Source organism: Nothoprocta perdicaria, unplaced genomic scaffold, assembly GCF_003342845.1.
Source record: "Nothoprocta perdicaria isolate Ctin4 unplaced genomic scaffold, notPer1 scaffold_14, whole genome shotgun sequence".
In the NCBI taxonomy this organism is placed as follows: Eukaryota; Metazoa; Chordata; class Aves; order Tinamiformes; family Tinamidae; genus Nothoprocta; species Nothoprocta perdicaria.
Genome location: NW_020454538.1, coordinates 1,053,589 through 1,071,814, shown reverse-complemented (window position 1 = coordinate 1,071,814; position 18,226 = coordinate 1,053,589).

The following is an 18,226-nucleotide window of genomic DNA, read 5'->3' as shown; positions in this document are numbered from 1 at the left end:
CCTCAGGAATCAACACTGCTTCTTTTGCTTCTTTCTTCTTTCTCCTATTCTGGTATAAAACAACTTCTCCCATCTTTCTCCCTAAGGTGGGAAAAGTACGAAACAAAACAGATGACAGAAACGAAGTGTAATGATGCCCCTGCAGAATCAGTGGCAGTCACTGGCTAACTCCCCACTGATGGGATGGGAAGCCTCCGTAGGCTAACACGTCTCTGTGGGTAATTTCTCTTCTCAGGCATTTCAGTCCGTGCACTCCCTGAAATCACCGAGCGATGAGGATGAGGACACACAGGCCAGCTGCCCCTGGTCCTGCAAGTCCATCATCTTCTTCTGCTTTATTCAGCAACTGGGAAAGAGGAGCTTCAGGCAGCTCCACTCTTGGCTTATACAGGTTGACTCCTGTCCATATGACACTCTGCCCAGAGCCATCACAGGGACCTCTTGTATCCACAGTCCCTTAGGATGGCACAGGACCCAAAAAATGAAAAGGATCCATGTTGCACAGGCTCTTTATCACAGAAGCTTTCTTCTGCACCATGTTCTCCTCCTGCACAACCAGCCTGGAATTTATCTGTAGCCTCTGGTGATTTATTGGGTGTCATTGAAAAAAAAAAAAGAAATCAAGATAGTGAAATCTGTCAAACAAAGTGTCTTCTGTTGCTCATGGAGCCTGTTCCCATCCGGACATATAGCTTGTTCAAATGAAGAAGCCTTCCAGTTGCAGATGGAGACTCCTCCATCTTCTACTCTGAATCATCAGGGCATAGAATAGCAAAAGCATGACCCACAAGCACAGGTCTGGAGGAAATAGATGGGGCAGATATTTCCCTTTCAGAAGGCAGCGAGTGATAAGCAAGAGCAACTGGTGCTCTATGGAAATTCAGGCTGCCATCTAGCAACTCTTGCAACAGCTGGCGAGGACCAGCTGCTCTCAGCTTGGTGCTACCAAGGAAGAAAGAGGCTCAATCCCTCCTTCTCAATAGCTCTCTCCCTAATGGTCCTAACTTGACCCTTGCTTAATTAAAAAATATAAATAATATATATATTTTTTGCTCTAAGCTCAAATACAAGGGTCACATCAGTCGCCTCGGACACTGTTGCAAGCCTCAGGACCATGCCCTGTCCGTGTGCTGTCCTCCTCAGTGGGCTCACAGCATGTTTCACATGTCGACAAGATGGCTTTCAATTTTTTGGAGCTTCTGGGTGCCAGAACGACAGCGCTAAAGAATGACATCTTCTGTTGCTGGAATGGGCACTTGTTCAACACTGACTCAGGAGAGGAAAATGCCACTTAACCTCCAATACTCGTTTCCCAACAACACAGAGAGCTTGGAGGTCTCCCATCTAAATGCTAAACAGGCCTGTTCTTGTGAGGTCTCCAACACTACCAGCAAGGCTCTGTATAAGAAGGATGCCACAATGTTCACGGCAAATGGGGAGACAGTCGATTTATAGAAAAGTCCTCCTAGATTTTTAATGGGCTAACACTGAATGTTTTATATGAGCCCTTCTGCTTTGGATTTCACTGAGCTGTGGGTCTCTCTCCTCTTTGGTACCACCAGGTTTTGGTTAAATGCTTCATTTTGAATATAAAGCTTAGAGGGACGGAGCCTGTGAACAGAAGGGGAATGAGAGGGGGAAAAGGGGTGTCTAGTTAAAATAAAAAAGAAATTACTACCTTTGTGCACATTTTAGAGCAGCAGTTTTCTGCTGGCATCACCTCCTGAGGTCTCTGTCTGCAAGCAGATCTCAGTGTACTTGTGCATGTAAAAACCTATGGTCAGAACAAGCCTTTGGGATTTCATATAACGATCTTTTTTTTTGTTTTAGTCTCCCCAGAAACATTCACTCAAAATAAATTATGCCAAAGACAAACGCTCCCTGACTAAGAATTGTGCAAGAATTAGCATCCTGCAGGGACTCCTTTAACTCACCCCCATCATCCTAAAGACCCACACGGAGCTCGGATTTTATGGGCCGGAGCTGCAGGCAGTCTGCTCATCAGCTGGGGAAAGGAGAAACCCAGCCTTGATCCCGCCAGCTTCTGAGCAGCCCGGCCAGGCCCAGCCAAGCATTTAAGAATGCAGCTTAGGCTGCAGCCTAACTGGCTCGTGCTCGCCTAAAGGCCGCGGAGAGGAGCAAAGCGGCGTTGGGAACGGGGACCGCGTGTGCAGGACGTGTGCAGGACGTGTCCCTGTGTGTCACTGCCCTCTGCCGGGCTCCGCGTCCTCGTCGGGATGCCGCACGGATGGTGCGCGTCCAGGTGGTCCCATCACCGCAGCCTCTATGTTGAGGCTGCAGATGGTTGTTTTTCCTACGGGAAAATTTTCCTACGGGAGCTTTAAATCCCATGCAGAAACGGCAAAATCCAAAGACAAGCAGGAGAGCGGGATGCTGTGATACAAGCGCATCCGTGGGCATATAAGGGCATAGCCAATGTGGAGGCGTGTGACACCTACAAGTGAGAAATGTACAGCTTAGGCTAAATAATACTAACTTGCTTAGAGCCACAGTTTGCACATACTGAATTACAGCAATTAGTGAGAGCATTCAAGTGTTTTGCAACACTGGAAGGACACAGCGCGACACAAGGTTAGGGATGGGAGCAGCGGGATCACCAGAAAGGCAAATGAAGATGACGTAGCTGCTCTGCAGAGGCAGCCAGATAGCCAAAGTTGCTACTCAGAGGCCAAGATCCACACAAGGGGCTGCAAGCAGGCAGGATGTCCTCCTGCATACACATGCAGGACAACCAGCAAGATGAAAGCAAACAAGCTAAGCAATATCTGGAGCACAGGAGGATCTTGCTCCTTCAGAGAGGGAGGTAGAGTAATAGCATAAAAACAGCAGGCATAAATGAAGAAAATCTGAGAAGGAGGAGGATGAGGCCACTTTGGTTCCAATTTCTTGCCTCACAAGCTTTCCAGCCCGATCACCTTGACCTTGGAGGAGCCACCAAGGCCAGCAGCAATCAGTGCTAACTAGGCAGCATCAGCTGATACCGCGTCTCACCACTGATTTTGAAGTGATTGCTAAAGCCTAAGAGCTCTGTGTGCGCAGCAATGATGATTAACGTCATGTAAGGATTGCCCATTAGGAAGAAGTATGCTGCTAATGAACTAATTTAGTAAAGCTGAGTCTTCCAAACACTCAAAACACTCACTTCCAAACAGCAATCTCCAATTCTGTGATTGATTGATTGATAGATAGATAGATAGATAGATGGATGGATAGATAGATGGATGGATAGATAGATGGATGGATGGCTTGTTTGGTTCACATGCAGCCCAGGGCTCTGCTGCCTGAGAACTAGAGCGTGAGTGGCGTTTCACCATACACCAGCTTGGTGTTTAGGTCACCACAGCCTCTCCTTCCCCCCAGGGCAAGGTGACCATCACAGGCCTACCTCAGAGGACAGCAGCTGTGGGTTTTACTCCTCTCATTGTTCACCTGTGTTGTCTTCATGGTTCTGCTACCTTCCATGGTTTTATTTGTACCAGGGAACGCAGCTAGTGACATAGGGACATATTTCCTCCTATGGAAATTGGTAAGGATGGTCTACGAGCACCAGAACCAAAGCTGTGTTCTCCAGTGACATTCCTAGAGCTCCGATGGTTTATCCTTCACCTTTCAGAGGCAAGGTTTATCTTTGAGATACACGTGGCATCAGACCCCTGTCTACTTCAGCATTCAGCAATGGGAAGAAGAAAACAAGGAGACAGATACAGGATACCCATGAGGGTCTCCTCCTAATCTTTAAACATTAAGCAGACTTTTAACAGCCTCAAAGTAGCAGGTTTCAGATCCATTCCCAAACCTGTTAGCATAATCCCTTATAGATCTGGACTAGTGTTATCATCCATATAAGCCTCTGATCTCCTTTTGAATCTGGTCAAGTACCTGGCCTCAGCCATATCCTGCAGCAACAAACTCCAACAACTGCACTTTTCCACAAGGAAATTGTGCTCAGATGCCCAGATGTTCAGGTGCACAGAATGAGGTATGTAACGTAAAGAAAAAACAGTACAATCACGTAAAACTGCGGGAGATCCTTACTTCCGATAGTGCTAGGTCATCTTGGAAAGGAAAGCCTTGGTAGTGAGGCCAGGTCTTGGATTTTTCTTGATTTCTGCAGTTCTCTAACCAGAAAGCCTAGCAAACACTACCATTGATAGAGAGAAACCTAGAACTTCGTAGCTTCTCACCCCTATAGCTTTGTAGCTTCTCCCTCCTCCTTTTCCTATGGAAGGAGGCTCTTTCAGCATTAAGATCCAGGATCTAAAGGTCACAGAGTTGGGTGGCAAGCAATGGAAAGCCTATCGGAGGGTGTGAAGGAAAGGAAGCACATTCACACAGGCAAATCTGGCATCAGCAGAAGCAGCAAATGAGACAGAAAAGAAAAAAAAAAAAAAAAGTTTTCCTCTCACTCAAGGGGAAAGGAAAGCACCAGAGCTATCCCAACAACTTTTATGGGACACAGTTTCTCAGCCAAACTTGGAATCTCCTGGCTCCTAGTAAGGACTTTATGAGGTTCTCCCCAACATGCTCTCTAAAATAGCCTGCTTCAAACACTTCCCTTGTCACTTTTGATTTATATCCCTTAAGCTTTGTCTGCTGGAAGAAAAATGGAGCCAACTGCAAGCGAGGCACTTCAAGGAGAGCACGGCTGCGAGCAGGGCTGCCTTTCCCATGCTCTTCCCAAAGCACTTTGAAAGCCCCAGCAGCTCCAGCTACGTAATCACAGCAGCAAGAGCCCGGACAAGCAACCCACGGCTTCTGCCATGGAGCAAAGCAGCAGGAGGGAAGAGCAGGCGAGCAGGCCAGTTTACATCCCCTGATGCCAACTCAAGGCTGCTTGCTGGAAAGGAAGCTGTAAAACCCACTCTGTCTCTCCGACCCGCAAAGATTCCCTATAGTAATTCCAAGCGGAACCTCTTAAAAAAAAATGAAGAATGCCACGAATCGTTCTCTGCATCCTTCAGCTGAAGCTCTTCCAAAAGCAGTAGCTCACACAGCCCTTTAAAGTCAAGGCATGAGACACACTGAACTCACTCAGCACCAAAGACTCGGAAACTTTAAACAGCTTAAGGCCAGAAAGGATATTAAACCATTATGCCTGGCATTCCGTGTTTCACAGGCCATTAAGCTTCCCCTGAGTATTCCATAGAGGCTTCATCATTCAACACGCTCAGAAGATACCAAAAGACACCCGTCTCCAAAGCTTAGTCAGTGCTGAAATAGCCCCAGCAGCTTGAAAGTGCCCTTCAGCTCTGCCAGATGTTACGGTCAGACAGGCACACGTGCTCCTCACCCTTCCTTCAGCTTGGCCCAGCAGCTGACGTCGCGCTCGAGCAGATGAGGAGCGATCGTGTGCGGCCTCCCTTGAGGTCCATCGAAGCCATCACCTCAGGTGACAAACAGCTGCAGGACAGGGACTCTTTAAGATAGCACAGCTGTTCCAGCAGCAAACACCCAGCGTTGCCGGAGGTCCCAAGTCTGCATTGGTGGCTTAAAAGACAATTTTTTTCTCTATTTCATGTGTTCCCTGCATCCCTATATAAAATACTAGAGTGGCCTCCATCTATTCCTTTGCAAACACATTTCCGTGTTAAAAAACTGAGGATTAATTGCCAATTAATGGTATGTTCAGCAAAGATAACAGGCTATATATATCTCATATCTATAAAAGATGCCCAGTGCTGGCAACTAAGACCCAATTTGGGGGAGTTTTACCAGGAACTGCTCTAATACTTCTTCTGTGTGCAGCATATCTCACTGAGCAGAACAAGACAGAACTCATTTCTTTATCAAAAAAGTCACTCCTAAAATCTGTACCTGGAGAAAATAACTAAAGTTAGATCCATGGGCAGCAGAATTAAGCAATCCTTGATTCCCAAACCTTATTTCATAAAGAGCTAGCTGGCCAGAAGTGGGGAGAAATGACTGAAGCCTCCCTACCTTTTTTCCTCCTTCGCCCCAGCACGTATTTTCACAATGTTTATGGCCTTGTAATACATTCGACAACACTCCCCATTTGTAAAGTGTATTTGAGATTGACCGAGACATTCAGGAGCTATGGGAGAATCCATGGGCAGGGGTCGCATGGCATAAACTTTGTTCCTTTGAGAAAACTACTGAAAAAGAAAAGGATGAGGGGGAATGCATGACCAAAAAGTTCAGCTATTAAAAATTACAATCACTTGTAAAGAACAACCTGAAAGTTTGATGCAGGCTGGACAGCTAAGGTAACATCCCAAAAAACTGCAGCATTCCCTCTTGACTGTTCACCATGGATATGCGTCCTTGAAGGCAAATCGGGAAAATGCCAACTGCTTTCCTATGGAAGTCAGGTCACCAGCTAACAGGAGGTGATGCAAAAGCAAAAATCTACCTGCTTAAAAATCCCTCAATATCAATTTTCCTCGAGTGCCCTTCAAAGGCTTTCAGGGAGGGCTCACGGGTCACCCCTGCCCTCCAGGCTGCCTACAGCTGCAGTCACCTGCCAGCCCTTGCAGGGTGACGTCCTTGTGGACGTGGGACATGGACACCCAGTTGCCTCCCTCTCTCCCTGTTTCCATGCAGTATCTGCACGGCCCCTCTCTCCTTCTAGAAGAGCCAGTCCTAGAATGGATGATTTAAGAAACGTTATGTTCTTGGCTTCATGGTAGCGTTACGCTGGGAAGCATCTTTGTCAAAGGCTTTACAGGAATGTGTTTTATTTGGAGCTCCACATGCTGATGATTGCCAGCAGCTGGAGTGAACATCAGGATCTCTTCATGGGTATATCAGGAGGTTTCTATACCAGCAGGTGTGATTGTTTTATGGCAACTCTATCTTTTGTGGTCCATAAGAGAAACAACAGTAAAATCTTGATCTTGGAAACCCTGTTTGGAAGGAGAGAGGTGGAAATCCAGACTGCAGAAGTGAACTTTTCATGTGGAGTTAAATATCTGCATTAATCTGGAGACTTTATCCACATCTGGCCCACAGCGGCTCAGGGATCAATGTGAGGTTTAACAAAGGTGAGACCTCCAAACACTGCCAGTTGGAGCAGTGACCTGGAAGATAGATTCAGCATTGCCACAACCCATCACGACCAGCAGCAAGCAAAGTAGTCCAGAAAAGAGGAGCAGAGAGACACAAAAGATGCAGGGCCAAAGATAAGCTGCTAGGGAAAAGCCTTGGTTTTCCAGTCCAGCGTTTTACCCAATTAAGTTTTTCCTTTCCTTCACCCAAAATAAATATGGAAGTAATACAGCAACCAGAAAAGCTGGAGTGGGGGAGAAACTTGGAAGAGAAAAGCAGATGTACTTCAAACGCAAAAATCATTCCTCAGGGATATTGGATGTGGCAGAAGTGGCTGCAATAGATCGATGGGTGAGTTGACACCCAACTAAAGCTGCCCTCCCCTTCATCTGCATTGCAGGTTTCCCAGTATTAGCTCTTCCAGTTGGTACCACAGCCGCAGGTGCAAGGAGCAGCTGAAGCAAAATGCCATCCGAGAGGGCAGTGAGCCATAGAGTAAATCCCTCCTGAGCAGGCTAGGGCAGGATTTAGCAGGGAAATGTTTTACAATGTCAGGGTCCATTTCATCCCTTAGCTCCAGCTGGCTTCTCCAGGTTTCACACGTTATTTTCACAGGAGGAGAGAGAAAATGTAGGGAAATGCAGAGAGCAGATTTCCATCTGTCCGCAGCACAAATCCCAGCCCCAGTTTTTGAGCCCCTCTATTTCTGTTGAGTTTGCACAGTGAGGAAACTCATGTTGTCCACAAATTTCCCCTCCTGAACTGACAGTCCAACTTCCCACCCAAGAAGAGAGAGCTCCAAGCCCTGGTACTCATGAAAGTGCATCTCCATATACAGCCTCTAAAAGGCACTTTTTCCAGGACTGCAAATTTTAGAGCAGTCCCAGAGATGCTCTAATTTTGGCCAGAGTTCAATATACAGCTCTTGAACCAAGAGCCTGCAATTCCCTCCTTCCCCCACAAAATCGAGTATAGCTACAGGGGAGAACCCATTCCCATCCTTGTGTTTACACTTTGCTTCCTCACAGCATGTTCTATGACTAGAGCTAAAAATGCTTTAGGAGGAACGCTGAGTAACTGCAACCCTAGCATCAGTGTCTAATGTCACATGCTGAGCCAAAAGGGCAGAAAGGGAGGCTGGAAAGAACACTCCCTTCTTCCCTACAGTGGCATCTAAATTCACCCCCTGCCCCAGAGCCGAAATAGTCCTGACAGAAGTTTGCTCAGCTCAGTCCAAAGCTTTCCAGTCCTGGAAGACCTCTCAGCCTCCCTGCACAATCTACGCTAGCCCTTCTCTAATCTCACACTAGAAAAATCTCTTTGCACTGAACCCAAACCTCCCAGGACACTATTTGAGTCTGTTACCCCTTGCTCTTTCCGCAGGACGACGCATCCCAGCCAGGCCTGGTGTTGGACCTCTCATCATTTTGTTGCCCTCCAACTCTCTCCAGTGGGCTACAGAGGACTGAGACAGGGTAGACAGAGCCCAACTCCTTGGGAAATGAGTGCAGCTACTCTCCTCTCTGTGTTTGTTTTGACAAAAATGTATCATTATCACAGCTCTCTGACACCAAGATCTTTAGGTCTAGCTATAACAACTCGGGGGATTAGCTGTAGAGGTCTGTAGTACCAAATCTGATACCATCAATCAAGTTTAGGAAGAGCAGCAGCAAAAGAAAAATGCTCCAAGATCAGATGAGACGTTCAACTTGGGGATATATTTGACTTGAATCCTCATGTCAGCACAAGCTCTAATAGCTTCTGCTCTGCTTGCAAGATGGATGAGGCAGAAGGCACTTCAGGGCTGAGAGGCCCGTAAAGGAGACAGGGCTGGCAGAGCCATCATCCTCCACAGGCTGGGCCACCATGACCAAGGGTGGCAGCATTTCACAGATGAACTAGCCAGTCTCCTCCTTCCACGAATCCACCTGTAGACACACACCTAAGACACTTCAGGCATTTTTCAAGTCCAATCTTGTAATTTTCACCTTCTTCTCTGAGATTAGAGGAAGGAAGGTTCCCTCAAGAGATATCCTATTTGTGGGATGTTCCCCAGGCTGGTTACAGCACCCAGCAAAGGGTATAGAGGTAATCACCACAGCTGCTGAACACAAAAGTGCCTATGAAGCTAGAGATACCTCAAAGTCCCTAAAAAATTTCTGAAAGAAAATTACAGGTGAGAAACATGACCATTATTCTGTAAAGAAGCATATGGAAGTGGGGAATAGGACCATGTAAATTACGATACTTATTACCATAGCAGAAGAGAGCTGCCAGTGCCAAGAATATATTCCTTGCTAGACAGCTGTGGGAGTAGAGGCAGGCCTGATTCAATGGCCCGGTGCCAACCAAGCACTTCTATGAGGCCTTTGGGCAGACAGTGCTTTCATCAGCATTGCAAATCCCCCAAAATATTTGCAAAGTAAAAGGAGAGAGACTCCCCTCGGTGACACAGGCTAAAGACTGCTTCCGAAAACAAGCAAGGCCACTGACCTAAAAATAAATGGAAGGAACATTCCTGGTGCAGCCCAGCAGCAATGCCGTGGGTAGAGGAAGACAGGAAGGAAAGGAGGCAAGGTTCACAACAGGCAACACGGGTCATGGCAGTGCAAGGTCTCAGAACAATAACGTCTTGGCTGTGCCTGCCCTCCACGCACAAGCTCTTTTCAGTTTGGTTTGATAAATCCAGGACAGATCAGAGCATTTAGTGCGTTTTAGAGAATCGCCAAAGTCCTCTGACCCAATCCCAGTGCTGATATTTCATGTTTCCACACATACAGTTGCTCCTTCTGGTTCTAGCAGCCACTTTCTCCACAGGATGCTGCTCTGGTTGCAAAGGACTATATGGAAGCCCCAAACACACTGTTCCAGACAAGCTCTTGGACACACCAAGTGCAGGGGGAAGGCTTGGGGAGGGAGGAGAAGGAGCAGCATGAGCCCAAACAGGGTTCAGGATGGGAGCTGCAAGTCTCCATTGTATTAAATTAGCAACAGCCAACTGGTCTGAGTCCTTAGTGAGCACAGAGGAGCTAAACAAGGCATCCAGGAGACTCTGAAGATCCTTCCATGCGCTCAACATGCATGACATGCTTGACATGTATGGTGCTTGATATGCACCATACACTCACTGGAGATTGCCAGAGCCAGCTGAAACTTTATCAGGCAGCCCCACTGTGCACAGCTTCAAGGTGGAACCACTTGCAGGTGCACTTCATAGAGCCTGCCCACCTCCCACCTTCTACAGAACCACCATCCTCCTCAAAAAACAGGCATCCATGGAAGAGAAGAGCAACCCACAACGTATGTGGGTCTTTATAGAACTGGAGATTACTCCCTTCTAAACCTTATACCACAAGGAGGAAGATTTCTGGATTATAACACACCTCATGCCATTCAAGCTTGGCAGAAGTCCTGCCTTTCCTCACACATGCTCCGTTTTCCTTAAATTTGTGCTCTAGATTTCTGAGCACAAAAAACTAGGATGGAAAAATAAGGCAAATAACAGGAAGTTTCTCAACCTCATACAGCTTCTGTCTGCACATTCAGGGGCCTGAAAAAAACCATCTCGGATCTCACTCTGCAGCCAAGTACAAAAGAATTTGAGCGAACTAAGGCAAACACCCAGCACACTCGGCCTCGCTGCACTCCTAATGAATCTCCAAGAAGTGAGGAGATGTGCACGCAAGAAACTGCTTAAGCAGCAGGTTGAGCACGACACCTTCACTCCTAGGGCACTAAGTCTGTTACCAGGTGTTGGAGTGTTTTACTGCTCTGTAAAACTGAATCCTTGCAGACTTCATCCGAAGCCTGTTTAAGTCAACGAGCCTCTGCTGAAGGCAAAGAGTGAAGTCCTAAATGAGCTTTGTAGCAATGGCGTGTCCCGTTGCTACCTTATATCCCCTCTATACCACCCTAAGACTGACCTGCCACCTAACTTATTCTCAGCTCTTCTTCTGGTTGCCTGGTTTATGGTGATTTGTCATCAGCAAGGGACAAGCGGGTATCAACGGGACACCCAAGATCTTCAACAGTTTTCAGAACTCTGTTCTTGGCCTGACTCTCAGCTGGTGAAAGCTTCAAATCTGGGGAAAAGGGGACAGAGAAATGTTGTTAGAGATAAATTTCACTATTAATAAAACTATCTAGAAGTTTAAGTTGTTATGTGGAGTCAGAGCTGCAGCTATGTTAGAGCCTCACTAAATGTGGTGTAGTTTTCAAGGGAGTTTCGTGAAGGACTGATCTTTTTTTCCCAATTTGGTATTAAAGTGCATTTTAAATCCAAGTTTGGTTCCTGGGTGGTTCATCATAAAATCACATAGAATGACAGAACAGTTGAGGTTGGAAGGAACTTCCAGAAATCATCTAGAGATCGTAATCACAGAGCCGCTCATGTGAGCTACATTCACATATATGCAGATGAGGGAAACGGTTCAAAAGCCAAGAAAATATTATGAGATTTAAAAAAAAAAAAAAAAAAATCCACATTTTGTCTCCTCTTGGAGGTTGCCAGGCCTAGGCATCGGGATAGCTGGGGCTGCATCCCTTTTAACGCTTGGTTATAGTGAGCAGTGCTGGGCTGACAGCTAACCATATTCACATGTAGCACAGAGGGCATCCTTATTTCAAGCTCCACTTGCACGCTGAGTAAGGAAGGCAGCTCATTCTTATGGTCTTCTCTTCAGGCTTAGCTCCTAGCACAGAGGTATTGCAATACCAGGGCCAGCACAGAGGTATTGCAATAACAGTGGGAAATTTTTTTTCACTTCGATCCTCAGAAACTTTATTTTTCAGATCTAGGAAAAATTGAAGCCTGTCCTCCTCCTCATACGTTAGTAGCAATATTCACATCGAAGCACTAGATGGGGCTACAAACCTGCTTCTCATCTGTGTGCGCTTCTGCATATACACAGATTTCTTCTCTCTGAATGAGGCTCATTTACGAGAAAAACAGTTTTCACTTTTCGACTACAACCAAGAGCTCATCTTCACACTAGTTTAACAGGCCACTTAACTAGATTTGCCTTGATACAACAGCATAAAATTCAACAGACCCATCTGTGCTTACGAACTGTGCTGTCAGACGCATCTCCTTTGGTAGCCACGTATTTAAAATTGCCCAAAATTTCAAATCCAGGATAAGCCTTTTATGGAAAAGTTCTCAGGACTTTGCTGAACACAAGTCCAGTAATATCCCATAGGTACTTCCATGGGCTGCCCAAAGGGTCAAGTTAACAAGATGAAGCTGCAAATAGATTTATTGAGCAAACCATTTTTGAGCAGGGACAAGTCAGCTGGCTGGTAATGTCAGACAAGGGGCAGCTCTCTTGAGGTGGGAAAAGAAAAACCTAACAAATCAAACATGATGACACGAGACACTGCTATTGAGATAAGCCACACTGTCACAATCAACTGCCTCAATAAGGAGGAAAGAAATGGCATAAAAGCAACCCCAGATCTCCTTGCTCAGCCACAAAACTAAAATTACCCCCAGTAACTTCGATACCCAACACTTAACCAACTCTTATTAGTCCTCGAATATTTTGCCTAACAAAAGCATTACACTTGATTAGCAAATACTGCAGCCTGCACGTTTCTGCCCTGGACAGTGCAGCAGAGTGAAGCTCTTCTTTCCAGCACAGCAGTGCCAACCACCCGTTGGTAGAGCTGCTGCTTTCCACAGGCATCCACTCACCTGTTCTGTAAAGGAAAGCCATCCAAACATTTCTGCTAGGAAAATTCATCATCATTCGTGTTGCAGCAGCATTAAAGACCCATGACACCCTGTGCTAGGAAATCCTGAGCTGCTGTCCTGTTAAGAGGCATTGCTAACACTGAACTTGGATGTTTAAATGAAGTATTTGTATTTCCTGCTTTAAATTGGTAACTAGAATGGCTTCTCCTCCCACCCCTCAAGTCCACCTTTGAAGTTTTGGCTTCCAAGCCTTTTGGAATTCATTCCTCTTCGGCTCCATTCTCTTCAGTCATGTTACCCGAGGCACAGGGGGAACATTTCCAGTTTGCATGAAGATTGCTTTGTGTTTGTGTAAAATCCATCAGAAACAGATTGGGAAAAAGCACAGATTTGCAAGGACATCTCCACTCTCCCCACCAATTTCACAGGACTGGTTTATATACACTGAGCCCGACCTGGACATGGAGACTTCCTTGAGTGATAGGAAAAATTCTTTAATGACAGCAGGAGAGGAAATCAAAAGATTGCACATACTGCATGAAATGCTTCTCACTGCGGTGCTTTCTTGCATTGTAATTTTAAGTCATCAAAGGCAAATATATATACACATATATACATATGCATGTATGTGTGTACATATTATATATATGTGTGTCTTTCTGCAACTTGCCCATTAGGCTCCTTGTTCTAGTTGACCCTCAGCAGCTCCTCCTGATGAGCAGCTCAGGCTTCCCGGACTCCAGACATCCCACACCTGTGCTCGAACCAGGAGCAGCTGCAAATGTCTCCCTTCTAACCTACAATTCGGTGCCGTTGGAGAGGGGAACCACGAGAAGGGCGTAGGAGCAGCTGCGCTGGACAGAAATGCTTTGTTCTCACAAAGAAAACTTACACTGGAGTTCAGCAACAAGTTGGTTTTGGCCTGAGCACAAGATAGGCAGGCAGCAAAAATGAAAGACCAGGCAGCTGACACTATAGAGAGGTAAATGTTGGGTGTTTAATTCTGCCTTTGCTTCTAAGCCTGATTAGCTGCTCTAATTGCAAAGGCAACTGTCACGAGTATGAGAAACACGAATGTACAATCACGGGAATTTTGATTCAACTGAAAGGATGATTCAGAAGTGCTTGGACAGGAAGGTAAACCGACTGGCACAGGCAGGTATGTGAAGAAACTAGCTCTGATTTCTAGGGTGAAAACTCAGTCACAGCCACCGCCTTGTCTTACACCGCCTGTCAGTGTAAACTACAAAAGCTGAAAGAGGTTAAGGAGGGAGTGAAGCCTCACATCTGTCACCAATGGTGATGTGATCCTGACAGTTACACGTAACCCGAGTCTGAACTCCAGCTTGATGCATAATACCTACAGTGTTCTCACCAGAAGATCCACGCTCTTGCCTGAAGGAAGGCATCCTAATGCTTTAAAAAATAGTTTTGATGCTTTTATCACATCAGTGTAATTTGTTTTATATAGCAAAGTGCAAGAAATAACGCTAGAGTTTAAAGCAATTCCCACAAGGTGGCATGAAGAGGCCTTTTGGGTCATTCATGGACCAGCAGAGTTGTGACCTGTCACTGACGCTTCCCAGAAACGGGAGCCAGAGAACATAGGACTCTGCAGACAGCTGAGAACAGCCCTAAGAAAAGCACTTTCCAGGAGTCTCAGAGTGGTTTCAGGTTGGTGATGACAGCACAAGTTTTGCACTTTGCTCCATCAGTGATCCCCACGGTTGGGTAAAAACACGTTAAAAATATATATCCTACACAGTGTCACGTTTTGTTTAGGGTGACAGGGCCCTGGAACTGGCTGCCCAGGGAGGTTGTGGAGTCTCCTTCTCTGGAGGTCTCCAAACTCACCTGGATGCCGCCCTGTGCCCCGTGCTCTGGGTGTCCCTGCTGGAGCAGGGCGGGCTTGCACTAGATGATCTCTAGCAGTCCCTTCCAACCTCAGCCATTCTGCAATTGTGTGATGAGACATGGGGCAAGGCTGGTGATAGAGAGCTCAAGCCTGTTGCAACTGGGACTAACTACACATACCTACAAACATCACACCTAGGTGCCTTGAGAGCACTCGGGTCAAGACCTGTGATGCTTCAGAACCTTCCACATTTCCAGACTAAAGCGGCTGAAGAGCAGAAAGGGGGCTTAGATATCCCTCTTCACATACCTCTCCTTTCAGTTGTATTTGGATCTAATCATTACTTCAGATAGTGACTTCTTTGATTTCAACAGTGCTTAGTTTCCTCTCATTTGTCTTTTAAATAGCACCATATTCTCCAGTTTTGCTGAACTGGACAGCTCTTTTAGCTCCAACAGCCAGGACTATGATGGGCTTTTCATGTCAGAAGAATTTTTTCATGTTAAGCATGGGCAGGCTGTCCCAGGAAACAAGGAGCTCCCACTTCAGATCACAGTAACAGGCACTGGTTCTGCATATGCATATCCTGTGTTTATTGAAGAGCTACGTGACACACCAGCATTTTGAGTTCACTTGATTGTAGGATAGAGTCTTTCCAGGGGGCAGAAAACAAAGGGATTCAGAGGTCAAGCCCCGGCTATTGGTAACTCCTATCAGTAAAACCTCAAGTATTTGCATAAACCGTTGCTGTTGGCAGGTTGCAGGAAATTGGTCACGAGCACATTGGTGCTAGAGCCTTAAAAGAGGCAGGAGGAAGCAATTGCCTCACGTGCCCTTGGTAACAGGCGCAAGGCAGCAAACTCATGGTACACGAGCGTCTTCTTTGCCCCTCCATGAAACTCTTGGCACAGGGTCATGGCACTGGAATGAGCTGCACGTCACTTACCGGGTGCTCTTCCAAGGTGACATTCATTCGTCTCCACAGGCTGGGTGCAGGACTCCTAATTAGCACAGCTGAAAGACGACACCTCAAGTTCACACCCAGCCTTCGAAGCTCCCAATGCTGGTTTGGATCGGACCTAGCCAAAGCAAGCAAGCTAGTCTTCTCTTTCATCATTGTCTAAATAATCCTCCAAACCTGAAAAAATGGAGAAAGCTTCACATACTACATAAGTCTTTAAAAAATAAAATTAAAAAAAAAAAAATCTTCAGTCCTAACAGAGAATTTCATTTGCATCACCTTGAACACCAAAGCCTGACATATAATATAAACCTTTAAAATGATCTCAAAATTCAAGGGGAAGAGTTAAAGGTATGTGAGAAAAACAAACAAACAAAAAAAAAGAAAAAGTCCCACACATTTTAACCATGATATTAAAAAAAATAAAACCAAACGAACAACAAAAAAATCAACAGTAAAAGCCAGACAGACACATATTGGTGATGCCTCCTATGCAGAGAGGAATTCTGATATGCAGCGTAATTGTTTTACCACACCGAATTATGCAAATCTAGCAAAACCGTTCAAACTGGACAAATGAAACACACAACTTCCTTAATAATAAAGGCAGAAGAAATTGCAAAGTCTCAGACAAATGTGAAAGTACAAAGTGGTTTCATCCGTTTATTGCTGTTTGCAACCCGAGCGTTGACGCCATTCACAGATGCTGGAGTCTGCGCAGGAGTTTCCTAAGCAGTAGATGCTACCACGGAGAACAAGGTTTGATCACAAGCCATAAAACTGGCGGGAATGCAACAAGAATCTAACCCCCCATCAACATAACTTGAGAATTTGACAATAAATACAACACCGCCAAAAAGCTACTGGCATTTACATCAATCAACGATTTATAAGTTGGAGTAAAGCAAAAAGTTCTGGTGAGGGATGAGATGCTGTGACACACGTGCCCTGGGTGCATTTCCTCCCAACACACACACTGGGAATTCTTCCAGCCTTTTGGAAATTCCACCAGTATCAAATTAAATTAAGGTCCTTTCCATCCAGTTTACATACCAGGAAAAAATAATCAGCATGTTTTAATATATTAAACTAAAAGGCTATCTGTATAAAACTCTTCACACATGAAATATTTCTAAATGAAATATAATTGTCGCGCCTGCACAAAAACATGGAGTAGAAATTTATTGCTAGTACAAAAATTAATGTATTTCAAGGAGAACTTAGATTAATATTATTGCTATAAACACAACCAGTGCCAGAGACTAGAATCTGATTTTCAAATTGGCTTATGATTCATAAGTGGCTTTCAAAAAAGTGTGGGTTCATGGGACTTTTAAATAGAAGGTCTGCAGCTTCCTTCAGAATTCTGCTTTTTGATCTGCTGGCATTTTATTGTCTTTCTGTATAACCACCACATCCCTTCTACTGCTCACACGTTGCCATGTTATCATTTCTTAGGTCTTCTCTCCATGGAAACAAAAAACACAAAACAAAAAAATCACAATCCTGTCTCCTGGCATTTTTTTTTTAAAGAACTTAACTCTATACTGTGCATCTTAGCCAACAAAAAATAAATATTAAAGAAAAAGGGAAATTTCAGCACCTGGTGAGTCTGTGACTATGAACAATATATTTTTCTGCCAACCTCTGACCAGTTTAGCCTCAAGCTTTCATTCCCCAAGAAGGAATTGGGGATTGCAGATTGAGTAACCAAGCTACTCAGTGCAAATAGTCACATCTATTACCCTACTAGAAACAAAATGAAAACAAACATCCAAATCTGGACACTGGTCTGCACAGTCCAGTTTCTCTGCAGCTCAACTTCCAGTCACAAGAACATGTATTTAGACAAGATAAATATATATATTTATATATGTTGCTTTCAGCAATCACCTACCTTGCTAGTGTATGATATAACCTCCTCAAAGTGATTTTCTTCTTAACTTCTATGTGCTCACCCAGCTGCTGACTTAAAAGCTGACTCAGGAAAACAAACACATCTGCTCCTGACTCCAAATCAACACTAGAGATCATAAGGATTATCATCAATCAAACTAAGGTTACAGTATTTGTGATTAATTACAAAAGAGGAATAAGACAATGGAAATTTCATCTTAGTTACAGATTGTATTATTGCTGTATGTAAGATTTATATAAAAAGGTGTTTTCTGGAACTCACGAAGAACAGATAGGTCCCTAGCACTAATTCTCAAGTCACTGTAAAAAAAGGGCCAGATTTCACATTAATGCCATTTCTTTAATGGGGTGGTTGAATTCTGCTGCAAACACATATCTGCGTCTGAAGGAATGGAAATATCAAGAGATTTGGTTCAGGTAAAAGCCTCCAAATACTCTTACAATGTACCCTGGGGCCCAAATATGCCTCATGATAAAGCAGGATTCTAAACCCAATGCATTAAGACATCATTGATTTTAATGCCACGCACATAGGCTTACTTACTTACTATTCAATTGTTGCCACAATAGTTCCTTTTCCTTCACCTCCACTCCCACATTCCTCCTCCACTCCCAAGAAATATGAGCACAATAGCAAAAGAATATAAATATTTGAGGGGAAAACACAACAGTCAAGTCACAACAAAAGATTTTTGACGTGTATGTCATTCTTTTCATGTCAGGCACGAAAAGCAGTCATACACCAAAAACCAGATCCACAAAGACAGTAGTTCAA